The sequence below is a fragment of the Nannospalax galili genome, unplaced genomic scaffold, assembly GCF_000622305.1.
Source record: "Nannospalax galili isolate Female #2095 unplaced genomic scaffold, S.galili_v1.0 scaffold1448, whole genome shotgun sequence".
NCBI lineage: Eukaryota > Metazoa > Chordata > Mammalia > Rodentia > Spalacidae > Nannospalax > Nannospalax galili.
In genome coordinates this window covers 1,625,076-1,630,242 of record NW_008358646.1, presented here as the reverse complement: position 1 = coordinate 1,630,242, position 5,167 = coordinate 1,625,076, and the positions used below count along the sequence as shown (strand labels likewise).

At 45.2% G+C, this 5,167-nt stretch overlaps 1 pseudogene; it reads left to right on the top strand.

Annotated features, from left to right (window-relative positions):
• The first annotated feature begins 1,312 nt into the window (after nucleotides 1-1,312).
• LOC103724850 lies at nucleotides 1,313-2,348 on the top strand (annotated as a pseudogene).
• Nucleotides 2,349-5,167: the final 2,819 nt, after the last annotated feature.

The following is a 5,167-nucleotide window of genomic DNA, read 5'->3' as shown; positions in this document are numbered from 1 at the left end:
ATATTTCATAATCTTTTTGCATCTTCATTTTTTAATTAATATTTTATTTATTATTCTTAATTTTTGTGTGTATGAGTGTATTGCCTACTTGTATGTAAGTGCACCTATGTCATGCAGTGCCTGTGGAGTCCGAAGAGGGCATCAGATCTCCTGGAACTGGAGTTACAAATGGTTGTTAGCCACCATGTGGGTGCTGGGAATCAAATCTGGGTCCTCTAGAAGAGCAGCCAGTGCTCTTAACTGCTGAGTCATCTCTCTAGCCCCCTTATGTATTTTTGAGATGGGGTCTCACTATGTAGTCCAGGCTGGCCTCAAACTCACAGTCCACCCACCTCTACTTTCTGAGTGCTAGAATTATAGGTGTGCACAGCCACATCTGGCAGTGCTTTATGATTTTTAGTGTGCGGGGCTGGGATGGTTAGTGTAGTACCTACTTTTCTGTTGCTGTGATAAAATACCATGACCAGGGCAACTTTATAGAATGAAGAGTTTGTTTGGGCTTATTGTTCCAGATGTGGGGGGTGGTCCATAATGGCAGGGGAGGCATTGCAGCAAGCTGAGAGCTCACATCTTCAACCACAAACATGAAGAGAGAGTGAACTGGAGGTGGGATTAGACTATAAGCACTCAAAACCCACCCCCAGTGATGTGCTTCCTCCAGCAAGTCTACACCCTGTAAAGGTTCCATGACCTCCCCAAAGAGCATCACCAACTGAAGACAAAGTGTTCAAATACTTGAGTCTATAGGGGATATTTCTTATTCAAACCACCAGAGTTAGTGTTTCATCTTAATAGAATCTAGAATCACCTGGGAGATGAACCTCTGGGCATACCTGTGGAGGATTATCTTGATTATGTTCATTGTGTAGGAAGACCCACCTATATTGGTGGCACAATTCTCTGGCTGGTATCCTGGACTGTATAAGTGGATAAAGCAAGTTGAGGAGGAGCCTGAATTCATGACTCTGCTTTCCAGTTCTGAATGCAATGTAACCAGCTCCTTCAAACTCCTGCCATCTTGACTTCCCCACCATGACGGACAGAATAAATCTTTTCTACCTTATGCTGCTTTCAAAAAAAGTATTTTATTATGGCTCTCTGCTCCTCCCCGTTCTAGAGACAGCCGCATCTTCTAGCGCAGTGCCAGCCTAGTCCCTGAGACACCATGGTGAAGGTCGGAGTGAACGGATTTGCAGAGCATCTTGGTGTTCTGCACATTTTTCTTAAGATAATGAACAGGGCTCTCTGTTCCTCCATGTTCTACAGACAGCAGCATCTTCTTGTGCAGTGCCAGCCTCATCCCTCAGGCATGATGGTGAAGATCAGAGTGAACGGATTTGGCTTTTTTGGGAGACTTATGACCAAGACCTCCTTCAACTTTGGCAAAGTGGACATTATTGCCATCAATGACCCTTTCATTGACCTCAACTGCACTGTCTACATGTTCTAGTATGATTCCACCCATGGCAAGTTCAATAGTAGAGTCAAGACTGAGAATGGAAAACTTATCATCAATGCGAAGGTCATCTCTATCTTCCAGGAGCAAGATCCTGGCCAACATCAAATGGGGTGATGTTGGTGCCGAGTATGTTGTGGAGTCTACTGGGGTCTTCAGTACCATGGAGAAGGCCAGGGCTCACTTCCACTTGAAGGGTGGAGCCAAAAGGGTCATCATCTCTGCCCCTTCTGCTGATGCCCCCATGTTTGTTATGGGCATGAACCACGAAAAATATGACAACTCCAACATTGTCAGAAATGCCCCCTGCACCACCAAGTGCTTAGACCCCTAGCCAAGGTCACCTATGACAAGTTTGTCATCATTGACGGACTCATGACCACAATTCATGCTGTTACAGATACCCAGAAGACTGTGGATGGCCCCTCCGGAAAACTGTGGCATGAAGGACGTGGGGCTGCCCAGAACATCATCTCTCCATTCACTGGGGCTGCCAAGGCTATGGGCAAGATCATCCCAGAACTGAATGGGAAATCCACTGGCATGGCCTTCTGTGTTCTTACTCCCAATATGGCTGTCTGGATCTGACTTGCCAGCTGAAGAAAGCTGCTAAATATGATGACATCAAGAAGGTGGTGAAGTAGGCATCTGAGGGCCCCCTAAAGGGCGTCCTGAGCTATGCTGAGGACCAGGTTGTCTCCTGCGACTTAAACAGTGATACTGACTCTTCTATCTTTGAAGCTAGCTCTGACATTACCCTCAATGAGCACTTTGTAAGCCCATTTCCTGGTACAACAACGAATTTGTCTACAGCAACAGGCTGGTGGACCTCATGGTCCACATGGTCTCCAAGGGGAAAGAAGCCCTGAACCACTCACTCCACCAAGAGTAAGAGAGAGGCCCTGGGCTGGGGGTTCCTTCCCCAAACTCAGCCCCCAACACACTATCTCCCTTCACAATTTCTATCCTAGACCCCCAGAAGAAGGGGAGGGGCTTAGGGCACCCTACTCTCTTGAATACCATCAATAAAGTTCACTGCACCCACCCAAAAAAAAAGTATTTTATTATTTTTATTTTATGTGTATGAGTGTATTGCCTGCATGTATGTAAGTGTACCCATGTTGTGCAATGCCAGAATAGGTCAGAAGGTGTCAGATCCCCTGGAACTGGAGTTATGGACAGCTCTTAGCAGCCATGTGGGTGCTGGGATTTGAACCTGGATCCTCTGCCCAAAAGCTAGTGCTTTAACCTCTGAGCCACCTCTCCAGCCACTTAAGCTTCTTTTGTCAGATTATTTGTCATAGCAACAGAAGAGACTAAGGCAAAGTCTTACATGCCTTTCTTTAGATTTATTCACAAAGGTTCTTTATTTTTCTTTGAAGTGATTGCATCAAAAGTGGTGTTTAAAAAATCATTTGGACAATTGTCTCTGAAATTCTGAAGGGCTTTTTTCTGTGGTGGACTTATCACTCAATTAGTCTGATTTACCACCTTTGGTGTACAGGCTTGCCCCAAGCAAGGCCTGGCTGATACTGTCCCATTTGCTTCTTGCCAGCTCACAGTCATTTGAACAGAAAGCAGCCTCAACTCAGAGGCAATATGGCTTACAGCTGGATTCTCTAAGGGTTATGTCCTTCCTGGGCCCACACTGTTCCCCGTGGTAGAATTAGAGCTCTGGTAGAATCCTCCAGTGACTCTATGACCATGATTTGAACCTGCCAGGTGCAACTCCAGCTGGCATGTGAGTGATTCCTAGCACTGTTAAAACAAGCTACTTAATACCTCAATCCATACCATTTCCTCATCCACAGACCCTGAGCCTCACATCATTAATTATGTCAGGATGAAGGTTAAAACATGTCACATAATTCATAAAGAAATCTTCAAGGTTTTTCTTAAAACTTTCCAAGGCTTCTCTGAAGGTTCAGATGTCCCAAGGATCTGTGTGTTCCTACAGCTGTTCCATTTCTGCCCCAAAGTGTCTCAAAGATGCCTTTGTTTCAGGTGGCCAAAACGGAACTCATAACCTTCCCCTGTCTTCTCAACTCAGAGTCCTTTGATACCAGGGATTTCCAAGTGGTCAAGGCTAAGTGAATTACCTAGACAATATAGGATTTTTCAGAAGTGTGGCTGTTGAAGGGCTGCAAGTTGCATAGGATCCAGTAGGACCAGTTACACCAGTGGTCATGTTAGGGGTAAGCCTGCAGCATGTTCCTTGGGCAGCTCTGTCAATGACTTCTATTCTCTGTGACTTAAATACATGACAGAAACAACTTCATGGAAGAAAAAATATTTTGGCTCATAGTTTCTTAGAGATTTCAGTCCATCATAACAGGAGAGGCTTGGTGGAGTTAGTGGCTATGGAAACAAGTGGTGGAGGTCCCTCACAGCCTAGTGGGTCAGGAAGCCAAGAACAGCTGCAACTAAGGACTGGCTATAACCTCAAAAGCCTGCCTCTAGGGGTTTATTTATTTATTTTTGGGTTGTATGTGTATGTACATGTTTATGTGTGGGTATATATACACATGTATACATATGTGTGCATGGAGGCCAGAGGTCAATGTCATGTCTCTCACTGAGCCCAGAGCTCACTGATTCAGCTAGATTGACTGGCCAATAAGCCTTTATGATCCCATAGCCCTTGTATTCTGCATATCTGAAAAACCAGCACCATGTGGACCCCTTTGGACCACAGTTGCATTGGCCTCTAAGTGGCTGAACCCAGAAAAACACTCCCCTGGGTAACTCTTTTCCAGCCTATCACCCTGTTTTAGTTTCATTTCTGTTGCTGTTATCAAATACCCTGAGAAGAAGCAACTTATGGGGCTTATTTCATCTTATAATTCCAGGTTACGGTCCATCATTGTGGGGAAAGTAAGGCAGGAATTTCAGTTAGTTATATGACATCCATAGTCAAAGGCAGAGAAAGGAATACATTCATTCTCACTTGCTCATGCTCAGCTCCATTTCTCCTCTTATGCAGTTCAAGACCCCTGCCTAGGGAATGATGCCACTCACATTGGGCTGGGTCTTCCCACAAATCTGGGTCCTCCACAAATCTGCCCATAGGCCAAACCAATGAAGACAACCCCTCACTGAGGCTCTCTTCCCAGGTAATTCTAGGTTGGCTCAGGTAGACATTTAAAGCTAACCATCACATACCCCAAGGCATCTCTTTTCAATTGAATGTTTGTATCAGTTCTAGTTATTTTGTATCACTGTGACTAAATACCTGACAGAAACAAGAGGAAACATTTATTTTGGCTCTTGGTTTCATAGAGCTTCCAACACAAGACAGGAAGAAGGCATGGTGGTAGTATATGCCATAGGCACCAGGAAGTAGAGAGTAGCCAGAACCAGAGGCCAAGTATGACTTTCAGAGATCTGCTCCTACCAACGTCTGCTAGCTAAGCCCCACCTCCTCAATGTTCCACAGTCTCCCCAAAACAGTACCACCAAGTGGAGAAGAAACATTCAAAACATGAGCCCTGGACATGTGTGTGGTGGCTCACATCTTTTTCCCCAGCATTTAAGAGGCAGAGGCAGGCAGATCTCTGTGATATGGGGGCCAGCCTGGTCTACACTGCAAGTTCCAGGCCAGCTGGGGCTACAGGGAGATCTGGTCTCAAAAAAGTTTTTTTTTTCCACTTTTATTTCTAATTATGTATATATGTGTGTCTCTCTGAGGGTTTATGCACCTGAGTGCAGAGC